The sequence below is a fragment of the Panthera tigris genome, chromosome A1, assembly GCF_018350195.1.
Source record: "Panthera tigris isolate Pti1 chromosome A1, P.tigris_Pti1_mat1.1, whole genome shotgun sequence".
NCBI lineage: Eukaryota > Metazoa > Chordata > Mammalia > Carnivora > Felidae > Panthera > Panthera tigris.
Genome location: NC_056660.1, coordinates 16,190,925 through 16,204,582, shown reverse-complemented (window position 1 = coordinate 16,204,582; position 13,658 = coordinate 16,190,925). Strand labels below are relative to the sequence as shown.

Genomic DNA, 13,658 nt, shown 5'->3' with positions numbered 1-13,658 from the left:
ATTCAAAGGAGCCATGGGCCAGATTAGAGATCTGGTCACTTCTACATTCTGATGGGCCATGACCTTGACACTCTTAATTTATTCAAAGTTTTGACTTTTAACATAGAATACCAGGGATATGAGAATGAATATTCATATCAGAAGTTCCCTTTTCCATAAAATCTACATGCAAACTAAATATAGCATGTTATCTTTATATATAATGAGAATTTATTTAAATTATAGCAGCAGTTTTTTTCTCAAATGGATGTCATTTTCTTTCTGAAGGTAATATGATGTAAAATGGGGAAAAAACCAACTTTTGAATGCTAATTTTTAAGGCCTTCCCAAAAACCGGTTTTGATTGTCCTATAGAATCCATCATAATTCAACTGTAACAATCAAATTTGTATCGTAGCTTATTCCCTGCAAAAAAAAAAAGTGTACAGATATAAATATATATGTGAAATATCGAGATGTAGACTTATGTTATCAGCTTAGCAAAAAGAAATTATGAAATGGGTAACATTTTTCATAAAAGTAGGTGTTAATGGAGGCTATCACATTAATGAAGCAGGAAATACTTTGTTCTCCATGAGAAAGGAAAAATGGATACTGAAGTGACTTGATATTATGTGTGTGCCTAAGAATATGCCATAATTATGTAGTATATAAATCTATGCACACTGAGCATGATAAGGAGAAGGGTGAACTGAGGAAAAGATGTATCATAGGAAGAAATCTGAGCTCTGTTAAAAATAGCTTCTAGTGGATTCCTAGGCATAAACTAAGAATTGCTCATAATATCCGGATTATACATCTTGCCTATAACACATACTTATTTGACAATTTTTCTCTAACAAAATTGGCCTCTCATTTCCATGATTTATTTCACATTTTTATCTTTTAAAGCGTTGATATTAACAAATCTGAACATTTCAATAAGTGCTTCCAAATTGCAAATGTAAAAAGAAAACTTGTGATCACATTCTCCTCTAGATAAAGACTCACAGAGACAATTCTATATAAGTATATTCCTTTCTTGGGACCATTTCTACATCTTTGTCTAACAGGCATCAAGATCATATGGTTTCAGGTACTCATACTCTCAGCCTCACCCATGAATTACCCATCTTCTCAAACAGCCCCCCAAAGATATTCTATAGTCTATAGTCTCCTCTCTGCCTTGGCAAGGTCTTCCAACCACCTCAGCAAACTGGCTGCAGACACACATAGACACCCAAAGACAGGTGCAAAACATCCACCTATTCATTTAAAGAGACATTTTAATTTTCAAGAAAGCCAAATAATCATTGGACTATGACATGTAATCATCATTTTCCTTTTTATGTGTGGGGGGAAAAGTTGAAGATCACCTTTACCAAGACTTATCAAGATTATCAGATTTCAAACAATGAAATATTTGTGTAATTTAAAATTGTTGTGCACATACTACTGCTGGCCCGATGACTTCTTTATCAGAAAGAAAATTAAGTGTTTTAGGTACTGACAATGCTATACATATCTTGTAGCCCAAAAGTGAAATCAATACTGTTAGAGAAAATATTTGGCAACATGATTCAGATAGTTCAAGGGAAGAGGGCAAAAGATAGGGAGATAGGAGTAGATACCAAATGATGGAGGGTCAGAGTAAAAGACTGGGGGGGGCGGGGGTGAACTAATGAAAAGTGGTTTTCATTAGTTCAGAATCACAATAGCAGTAGTACTGATAGCAGTAATAATAGTAGAAACCAAGAAGATAGGCACTGTGCTAAATGACTGAAATGTGTATCCTCATTTGAACTTGTAGTAATGTCACTTCATTTAATAACAAATCTTGTTAGTATCTCATTTCATAGAGAGGAAATAGGCTGAGAGAAGTTGGGTCACTTCCCCAGGATCAGGAGCTAATAAACAGCAGGCACTTGATTCAAATTCCAGTTGGTGTAATTCCAGAACTACAACTTTTATCCACCGTGAATACTGCCCTCAAAATGTGAGGAATAGAATTCAAGGAGGCAAAAGCAGCCCAAGAATTCAGGACTCCTTTGCTCATTTGTTTTGTTTCTTAAATTCCAACATATGATGGAAACCTGAAGGTATTTGTCTTTCTCTGACTGAATTTTTCACTTAGCATTATACCCTCTAAATCCATCTATGTTGTGTAAATGGCAAGATTTCATTCTTTTTTATGGGTGAGTAATATTACAGCACACACACACACACACACACACACACACACACACACCCCACATCTTCTTTATCCATTCATCTATTAATGGACATGGGCTGCTTCCATAATTTAGCTACTGTAAATAGTGCTTCAATAAACATAGGAGATCCATATATCCTTTCAAATTAGTGTTTTCATATGCTTTGGGTACCCAGTAAGGGAATTACTAGATCATATGGTAATTCTATATTTAATTTTTTAAGGAACCTCCATACTATTTTCCACAGCGGCTGCACCAGTTTGCATTCCCACCAAGAGTGCACAAGGGTTCCTTCTCTCCACGTTTTTGCCAACGCCTATTATTTCTTATCTTTGTTTTGCTTTTTGTTTGTTTGTTTTTTATTTTAGCCATTCTGACTGGTGTGAGGTGATAATCTCATTGTGGTTTCGATTTGAATTTCCCTGATGATGAGTGATGTTAAACATCTCATGTCTGTTGGCCATCTGGATATTTTCTTTGGAGAAACATCTGTTCATGTCTTCTGCCCATTTTTTAACTGGATTATTTGTTTTTTGGGGTGTTGGACTATATAAATTCTTTATATATTTTTGATGCTAACCCTTTATCAGATATGTCACTTGAAAATATCTTCTCTCATTCAGTAGTTTGTTTTTAGTTTTGTTGTTTCCTCTGCTGTGCAGAAGCTTTTTATTTGGATGTAGTCTCAATAGTTTATTTTTGCTTTTGTTTCCCTTGCCTCAGGAGACATCTCTAGGAAAATGTTATGGCCAATGTCAGATAAATTACCACCTGTGCTCTTTTCTAGGATTTTTATGGTTTTAGGTCTCACATTTAGGTCCTTAATCCATTTTGAGTTCATTTTTATGTATGGTGAAAGAAAGTAGTCCAGGTTCATTCTTTTGCATGTTTTACTGCCCCTTTAAGTCAGTGTTTCTTGAAGCATGGCCAACCGACTAAAGTCATAACAATTGTGAATTTCTACAAAAAACTTACATTTTTAATTCTCCCCTTGGTTCATTAATTCAGAAATTCCAGAGGTCTTGGGGTGCCTGGGTAGCTCTGTTGGTTAAGCGTCCAACTTTGGCTTAGATCATTATCTCACAGTTCATGAGTTTGAGCCCCAGGATCAGACTCTGTGCCGATAACTCAGAGCCTGGAGCCTGCTTCGGATTCTGTGTCTCCCTCTCTTTCTGCCCCTCCCCTGGTCACACTCTGTCTCTCTCTCTCCCTCAAAAATAAATAATAAACATTAAAATTTTTCAAAAATTAAAAAAAGAGAAATTCCAGAGGTCTTTAAACATTAAAGATTGAGAAAACAATTCTGGAAGCACAATTTCATACAAATTCTGTATTCATGTAAAAGCTTAATTAAGGAGTCTCAACTCCCTAGAATCTAAACATGAAATGTTTTTTACTTTTTCTGATCACTCTGCCCAACTTCCCTATACCAAATATCTTTTCCTGTACCTTAATGATATGTCTAGTAGATATCAAGTTCCTGAAACCTTGAGTTATTTTAAGCTTTCCTCTTCCTGACAAAGGCCTTACCCAGCGCTCAGAGGACCTGGAATTGTCCATCTTTTGCTCATCCTTCAACCCCAACACTGCAATGGAAAGAAGGGCATAAACTGTTTATGTTCTCCTCCTTGGTGGCTGTAGGGAAGCGGGATGACAGGAAAAGTTACAAGTCTTCGTTACCTCACTGGGCCCCTCGTCACAGTTCTTTCCTATTGGTTTTATGCATCACTGGCTAATACTGTGTAGCCTATATGACAGTCCTTGACCGATGGCTCTCCTGATGTGTGCATGTGTGTTCCATAGAAGGCCTTGGGTGCCTCCACGCTGCATCGTCCTCTGGATCCCCAATTCAACTCTGCCTGAAATCTTCCAGTCCCTCAACTCCTTGTAACCTGTAGTTGACTCCTTCTGGGGTCCTAGGACCCTGGCAAGGACAGGAGGGCAAGATTGCTAAAGCCCAGCTTCTTCCTGTGATAAGCACTCACTCCCCAAGGGCATTCCAAAACCTTGCCACAGCTAATGACAGGAGGTCAGGCTGCGGCCAGTTGCGGACTGCCAAAACACACTGGTTTCTTATTTCTTATATCCAGACCCAGGGAGAGATGAGCAAGTCCATTGCCTGAGTAGACACTCCAGGAGAGACTGAGATGCCAGTTTTCCTTGTTGTAGAAATCCCCCATATTTATGAGGGATTTCCTCAGCATCTCCCTCACTTGACTTAGGGAGGTGGTACTGCTGGTAAGCAATCACCTTCATCTCTCCCTCTGGTATTCCTAATTAGCACAAAAACTCTATTACCCTGACTTCATGGCTTTCTCGCCACCTATTCCTAATGTTCCCTCTGTATAGACCATGGGGGTAGAGGCCCAAGTGGTTGGTAACAAATATGGTCCTTCTACCTCTTAGGTAGCCCTAGAAGGGCGGGGGTGGCTACAATTTTCTGTAAGCTCTCTTCAGAAAGTGAATCGTTGGGACTCTTGTCTTTATCTTTGTTTGGGTTTTAAGTCTAACACTGAGACAATAGAAGCTGCCTCCTAACTGAGTGCCTTTTTTGGGTCCAGCATAACGTGATCCTCCATGGAGCAAAATAACTACATTTAGATTTCTCCAAGCAAAAGCAAAATTTTGACTAGAGACTACTTTTTTGTTCCCTGATTTGGGGGAAAATACAGCAGGGAGGAATTCTTTTTGTTCTTTTTATCTACATTGATTTGGTGCCACAGTGTAGAACTCAGTATCCTATTAAGAGACTTGCAAGGTCAGATCCCTCAACTAGCTCCTGGGTTTCCATAACAAGCCCTTTGAGGTGGCCATAGGTGAAAAGGCGACCCGCTCTTTGTTTGAGGTTATTAAATCTTTGTGTAAATACTGACAGCAAGAGAAGGTGAGACGAGAGGTCTGTTCACAGAATTACATATTTCTCACCTGAAATCAGGGCTGTTAAATGTGGCGTCTGAGGTCTCCCGACCTCATCTCATCCCCACAGCTGGCTTCACACGATAAGATATAATTGAACACTCGAGTAGCCCCTGATGAAAACTGTTATGGGAAAGGTAGAAAAAAAAATAGGAAAAACTTCCAGGCATCCATAAATATCTTTCAAAGGAAGTTCTCTGACTCATTTGCACTATGATCTTTCCTCTACTGGTCCCCACAGTCTTGACATCCATGCTTGTAATTAGACCTCCACCGTGACTCTGAGAAATCACGTCATCTGTTTATAAACAGCAGAGAGAAATTTTGAAATGTTCCCATTGTGGGAACAGGACAAACATTTTGTGATGGAAGCTTGCTGAAGCTTTGTTCTCTTCGGACTAGTTACCACGAATAGTTTGTCTGGATGCATGTATCAGCCAGTTAATAGCACCCTCTAGCTTCTCTAAAGGCTGCTTTCTTCAAAAATTTCAGTGAACCATTGCCAGAACAGAGGAAACTTGTATTTTCACCATGGTGCTCATAAGAAATAGAAATATATAGTTATCAAACAGGTATGTGGTGACTAGAGCTATATGAAGTGATACCCCATTCTGGTGCTCTAAAAACACAAGCTCCCAAAATCCATTAGCCAACAAGCACTGACTGACAGTTGTATTCACAGCTCAGGTTAAAAAATGACGGTGTGAGCCCTCAATTTCATCAGGATCTCTGCTTTCTCCACACAGCTGTGATTTGCAAAGGCTAAAAGTGATAGAATTTTTGTGTGTGATCCAAAAAGTCAGATTAAATGTATACTCTTTGAACTCCAAAGGAACTATAATATCTCCAAATTGTGTTTGCTGTTACCCTTCTTAAAAACCCTTAGAGGTCACCTAGTCCAAGCTTCCAATGAAAGTGCCATCTCCTTGAACCCATCTAATGTGACAGAGTCTGCTGAGGTACTAAGAAGCTCTAAGTTAAAATGTTGCTTTGTACTGAGCTCATAACTAATTCTTTATAACTACTTCCCCATTTTCCTCTGAAGCCATTAACCCTAGTGTCTTTATTCCCCTACATAATTACCCACAAAATACTTGCAGTTAGCTGTTTCAGTGGCTGTTAATAATCATATTTGGCTTTTCAGTTTGGTAGAAGCAAGAAGAGAGCTATCAATTTATCAATAAAGGGAAATAAGATATAAACACACTGGTTGGCTAGCAGGTATTTGAAATACATTTCATTTTATAATAGGTACAAACTTGAAAAATACATTTGATTTTATAATATATACAAATTTGAAAACAACAGATTTCACGAACTCATAGAATTGGAATGCCCTTTAGAGATCAGATAGAACAGGTTTGTAGTTACTTCTAGAATTTCTCTGGATCCTGAGTGATGGAAGACATTCCAGGCCCTGGATTGGAATCTTCAATGCACAGGGTAATCCATTCCAGTTTTGGAGCAACTCTGATTTCTGGAGAATTCTCCCTTACGTTGGGCAAGAAAGTTTCTATAATTTTCATATCAAAGATTTAGTTTGTGCATTTTGGGGAAGACCAAAGCAAGTCTGTGTCCTCTGGTGCAAGACAGTTTTTAATCTTCATGGCAGCTATTGTGATGATTGATTTTAGTAAAATTTAATGATCCAGACAGGAAAAAGTAATGTCTGGCTATTTGTACCACAGAAGTAGAATTATACTTCTCGTATGATTGCGTACAATCCAAACCTCTCTTTTTTTGAAATGAGGTGACAACGATCTAGAGAGACGAGACTGTTATCTCAGATTACAAAGCTGATTACCAGTTGGACTGAGCCTGGCACTTCACTCACCTGGTATAGTCAAAGTGTTATCTCTGTGCCTTCTGATTAAAGTTAACTTGAAATGCATTTGTTCAATTAATAACTGCAGTGCACACATATTCTCATCTCTGGATATTGGCAGAGTTGCAAATAAAACATAACAAATAAACCACATTTTGAAATTTCAAAAATAAGAAAACGTCTAAGAGTACTAAGGAGATTGAGTTCTGTTTTCTTTATTAACTGGTAGTGAAGCACTAGTTAGGTCGCTTGTTTTGGTCTTACCTTTCTTATGTAAGTTGTGATTGATTCTGAGACTGTCCCCAGGCTCAGTAGGAGAAAGCATCATAGATGTGGACTGGGGAGGTTGGGGGGGGAGGAGAGTTGTTTCTAGTGTACCTAGCATTTTTCCTCCTTGGATGATATAAATTGTAAGTTCCCTACAAACATCAGAGCATGCATCATATCTTACTCAGGTCTGATGCGTTTCTTTCTTCAATGTGGAGGCAGCAAACATTACCATCTCTGCAGTTATGCCCCAATTTTATCTGAACTCTCAAGAGAGATTTTATCTGAAAGAGACCTCAAAGAGTAATATAGGATGTAAAATCTAGAATAAAGCAGTGGTCTACAGAGGGCTTTAAAATGCACACTATAGGGCGCCTGGGTGGCTCCGTCTTTAAGCATCTGACTTCAGCTCAGGTCATGAGTGTAGGGTGAGCTCACGAGCCCAGCATCTGGTGAGCCCCACTTCTCTCTCCCAATCTCTCTGCTCCTCCTGGGATTCTCTCTCTCTCTCTCTCTCTCTCTCTCTCTCTCTCACTTTCTCTGCCCCTTGCTCACTTGGTCTATAGTTAGAACAGACTCTTAACCACAGGGAACAAACTGATGGTTATCAGAGGGGAGGTGGGTAGGAGGATGGGTGAAATGGGTGATGGGAACTAAGGAGTGCACTTGTTATGATGAGCACCAGGTGATGTATGTAAGTGTTGAATCACTATATTGTACACCTGAAACTAATATTATGCTGTATGTTAACTAGCTGAATTTTAGTAAAACCTTTTAAAATGCACACTATAATCAATTTGACTGAAATTAGTCCTTTCTTGGGTTATCAATTTAAGTGTGCCTTAAAATTTTAAATAAAATTTTAAAAATAATGTTAAATAGCCATTGCTAGTTTTCACTAAGTGATGATAGGCCATTATGTCTAATTCACTTTTATTTCTTCCACAGTTTTATTATAAGACTTTGCAAACATACCTATCAGCAATATATCACAGTTGATATTGTATTATGTTTATTTATAATCACTATATACTATATAGTATGTATTTATTATATTTATTTAATTTTAATCTATCCCTATTTCCAATTGTCAACATCAATCTCTCATCATTTTTGTTGCTTTTAAGTTTTAGTGCATTTTGTTGTTGTTGTTTTTCAGGGCACGGAGATATAAAGCACACAATCACGTAAGACCACCACAGTCAAGATACTGGATAAGGGCGGGCAAACTATGGCCCAGCAGGATAAATATGACCCTTTGTCACTACACAGTCACATGCACCCACTCATTTACTGCAAAGTCTAACTTATTTATTCTCTGGCCCTCTACACATAATCATGACTGTAGCTGTATACTTCTGTAGATGTCCTTTATCAAATCAAGAAATTACCCTTCTATTCATACTTTGCTGAAAGCTTTTATCCTGAATGGATGTTGAATTTTGTCAAATGCATTTACTGCATCTAATGAGATCTTTTTTCCCCAATAATCTGTTGACGGCATAAATAACACTGATTGGCCCTTAAATGTTGAAACAGTCTTGCATTCTGGGAAAAACAGCATGATTTATTATCAATTGCATATATTACTCCATTTAATTTACTAATATTTGTTGAGGATATTTGTGCATATTCATAAAGGTTATTAGTGTGTAGTTGTTCTTTTTGCCAGACTTTTTTTTTTATCAGAGTAATACTAAGCTCTTAGATGTTTCTTCCTTTTCTATTTTAAGTGTTTGTTACCTGTGTTTTTAGCATTCTTCTTATTTCTTCCTTAAGTTTGGTAGAATTCACCATAAAGAAACTGGACCTGAATTTTTCTTTGTTGGAAGGTTTTTAACTATGAATTCATGATACTTCAATAGGAATAGGACAATTCAGGTTACTCTGTGTACTAATTTTTTGTTTTTGTTTTAGTTATTGTTTTTGTTTTACTCTATGTGCTCTTGAGTGTGACTAGAAGTTTGTGTCTTTCAGGAAAAATATTCGTTTTATGTTGTGACATTTATGGGCATCAAGTTGTTCCTTTTACTCATTTGTTATCCTTAAAATGTCATAAGATCTGTAGTGATGCCACTTCTTCTATTTCTGACATTGATCATTCATATCTTCTCCATTTTTTTTCTTGACCATTCTGGCTAGAGTTTTATCAATTGTGCTGACCATTTCAGAGAACTATCTTCCATCTTCATGGATTTTTCTCAAGTTTTATGTTTTAAAATTTGACTTCTGCTCTTGTTTTATTTTCTTCTGCTTCCTTTGGGCTTAATTTGCTTTTCTTTTCATAGTGTCATAATGAAAGCTGAAATCACTGAGACCTTTATTCTTTATAGGTTTAAAGCCTTTAAACCTATAAATTCCACTCTATATACTTTATAAGCTGCATCAAAGACCTTTTTGGATGTATTTTTATTTTCAATAATTTCAAAATGTTTTCTAATTATTCTGCAAATTTCTTTGTGATCAAGGGTTATTAGAAGTATGTTGTTCAATTGCAAAATATTTGGAGATTTTCCAAATACATTTCATTACTGATTTGTTGTCTATTATATTGTCATAGAACACCTTTTGTATGATTTTAACTTGTATAAATATTTTTCTATATGTTAATATAGTCCATGACACAGTATCTCTTGGTAAACACTACACATGCATTTGAAAAAAGCATGTATTGCTGCTGTCAGGTTGTTGACAGTGTTGTTCAGAATTTCTAAATTCCTACCAAACTTCTGCCTAGTGGTTCTACAGAGGGGAATACTAAGGTCTCTATCTAACTATATTTGTACCTTTCTCTCTTTTTTGTTTCAACTCTGATTATGGCATCTTGCATTATAAGGTTATTTTATTAGCTGCATTCATATTTAGTATCGTTGTGTCTTCTCAGTGAGTTGACTTTTTCATCCTTATGTTAGGTATAGCCCTCTCAGTACCTGGTAACATTTTTTCTTCTGAAATATATTTAGTCATATTAATATAGCCAAGTGAGCTTCTTTTTCTTAGTTTTCTTTTTCTTAGTATTTCATAGTGTCTTTACTATTCTTTTGCTTTTAACTTGTTGATAAATTTAATACAGCTGTGTTTTACATTTTTATATATGACAATCTCTGTCTTCTCATTGGTGTGTTTAGACCATATGCTTTATTCAGTGTAATTATTAATATTGATGGATTTGAAATCTACCCCACTTTTTCTTATTGGCTCTATTTTTTTTTCTGCATGTTGTCAAATTGAGTGTTTTTAATAATTTTATGTTTATTTATCTTTCTGGCTCTTCATTTGTACCTTTAAAGATATTTTGGGGTACCTAGCTGGCTCAGTTAATGGAGCATGAGACTCTTGATCTCAAGATTTTGAGTTCGAGCCCCACATTGGGTGTAAAGATTGCTTTAAAAAAATCTTAAAAAATTTTTTTCTAATAAATAAGTAAAAATATTTTGAGAGAATGCCCTAGGATTTACAATGTAAAATTTTAATTTATCATAATCTAACTTCAAATAATATTTGTTTTACATGTAGTGTAAGAACCTTATGATAGTATATTTCTAATTCCTCTCTCTCATCCTCTGTGCTAATGTCGTCATACATTTTACTTTTACATATGTTATATATGTTATAAACCACAAAACATTGCTAGTGTTTTTGCTTTAGGCCATCAATGATATGTTAGAGAAATTCAAAAAGAAAAAATATCTTTTTTTTAACTTTATTTATTTGGGGGGGGGCAGAAACAGAGAGAAAGAGAGAGAGAGAGAGAGAGAGAGAGAGAGAGAGAGAGAGAGAGAGAGAGAGAGAATATCCCAAACAGGCTCTGACGCAAGGCTCAAACTCACAAACCATGAGATTATGACCTGAGCCGAAACCAAGAGTCAGAAGCTCAACCAACTAAGCCACCCAGGTGCCCCAGAAAAAAATATATTTTATATTTATTTTTTTAACCATTCCTGAATATATGTTTTCATTTCTTTTTATAAACTTAATTTTTGGTCAGTATCGTAAACCTTCTGCCTAAAATATATCCCTTCAGCATTTCTTATAGCATAGGTCTCATGGCAATAATGTGTCTGAGTTTTTGGTTGTCTGAAAAAAGGTCTTTCAATTGCCTTCATTTATTAGAACTATTTGTGCCATGTGGAACGTTCTGGGTACACTTTTAATTTTTATTCTTTCAGCACTATAATAATGTTACTCGTGTCAGACAACAAGTTTGATGTCAGTTTTCTATTTCTTCCTTTGAATGCAATGTGTCTTTTATTTCCACCACACCCCCACTCCTGATGCATTCAATATTTTTTATCTTTTTTAAAACAGTTTGAATATGATGTATAAGGTGTGCATGTGTGTATCTGGGGAGGGGATTTATTCTGCCTGTGTAGAGGCTAGACAAAGGTACATAGCATTGATGCCTGAAAATGGACATGCCATTTTATTCTGCTGGAACATAAGGCAGGAATTTGAGGCATTATAGTCAGGAGCTGAGGCAGGTTTGGGTTTTGTTGCCACAATCAGTTTCAGAGCACCATTCACTCTGCTTTGGGTCGTATTATGGACTACATGTCTGTGTCCCCTCCAAACTCATATATTGAAAACCTAACCCCCCTGTGATTGCATTTGGAAGTGGCACCTTTGGAATGCAATTAGGTCATGAGGGTCCTCATGAAGGAGATAAATGTGCTTATAAAAAGAGGCCAAAAGGGAGCCTGGGTGGCTCAGTAGGTTAAGCGTCCTACTCTTGGTTTCAGCTCAGGTCATGATCTCACAGGTTTGTGAGTTCGAGCCCTGATCAGGTCAGTGCTGACAAGCATGGAGACTGCTTGGGATTCTCTCTCTCCTCCTCCTCTCTCTGCCCCTCCCTCCTCTCAAAATAAATAAATAAAAACTTTAAAGAGAAAAAAGAGGCCAGAGAGCTAGCTTGCTCTCTTGCTGCCATGTAAGGATAGAGAGAGATGTGTGCACCTAGAACATGGAAGAGGGTTCTCACCAAAGCTTGACCATGCTGATACCATGATCATAAACTTGCAGCCTCCAGAACTATGAGAAATAAATTTTTGTTATAAGACATCCAGTCTGTGATACTTTGTTATAGTGGCTTTGACTGACTTAGGAGGACTATTCTCAGAATTCCTGCTTCACCCACATCTTTTGGCCTCCCCTGTGCACCTATGCCTCTGAGGGATACTCTATTCATGCTCTCACCACTCCTCCAGTAGTTATTACCTTGTGATTGTTACCTGGTGATGTGAAACAGGCAGATTCTCTGTTGTCCTGGTCTAGGGCAGAGTTAGGTGGGACTATGCCTGGGCATTGGCAATGCAGGTTCTCAATGATCCATACCTTACTACCTATGGCAGTGACACTTTGCAGGTCATGTGCAGACTTTCCTGACCTTTGCCCTGTGGTAGGAAACCTCTAATGATACTGGTGCAAACCCTAGGAAATCCTGTTTCCTGCTTCTCCCATGGGGCTTATGTGTTTTGTTCTTAGGGGAGAGGAGCCTGCTCTATGCAAAAACAAAAAAAAAACAAAAAAACAAAAAACATGCAAGTAGGGAGACTCCCCTTGTATCTGAGTCCCAGGGGTTCTGTCCTCTGTGCAAGCTCAGACTCAACCTTCAGAAGTTCGTTTAAAAGTTTTTCTGAAATCTTCTTACTCTGGGATATGGTGACTTTGTCTCTTACCCCTGCACTCTGCCATGGGTGAGCTAATGTTCACATCGGAACTCTCTCTGGTTTCTTGTCTCTCTGATAGGTTCATGAAAAGTTATGATTTTATAGTTAACCTGACTTTTTCTGGCTTTTTGTGCAAGACAGATGTGAGACATTGTGCTACACATGTGACATTCCAGACTCATTATCTTAATAGAGTCGTATTGTTTGCTTGCATTAATGTAGTTATGAAACCATATTTATCCTTTTAATATTTCCTGATTCTACTCCCTTTGATATCTCTCTCTTTCATCATTGGGCCCCAAAACTAGATTTATAAAGTTTTAACAAGATTATGGAAATAGAATGATACATAGTGATATTTTATGTGTACTTCCTAGAATTTGAAAATAAAACATTTCTTATTAAAAATATGACCATTATAAAGGAAAGGGATTTTTATTTTCCATGGAGGCAGTCTCAAAGCTATTGCTAGATATAAGGTTTTATAATGAAGTATCATGCATGTTATAACCATCTTTTGACCAGAACTGAAATCAGATCTCCAAAGGTAACAATTGCTTACAAAGGCAAAACAAAATATCCTGCTTAATGGAATTAAGACAGTTATGTTCACCAGCGACACTTTTTCATGACTCTGAGTCATCTCAACTTCAAAGGAAACATTGCTTTTAGTATTTGTTTACAAGTAAATGCTATGATATTTTCCATGAGAAAAATGGATAGTTACAGAGAAATTGCAGTTGATTCAAAAATTGGACATTCTTACAAGTATATCAGATGAATAAAAGAAAG

General features: G+C 37.0%; 1 protein-coding gene across 2 annotated transcripts in view; it reads left to right on the top strand.

The window, feature by feature from the left end:
• Window positions 1-13,658, top strand: part of TRPC4 (transient receptor potential cation channel subfamily C member 4) — a 197,700-nt gene that overhangs the window by 144,428 nt on the left and 39,614 nt on the right. The window lies entirely within an intron of this gene.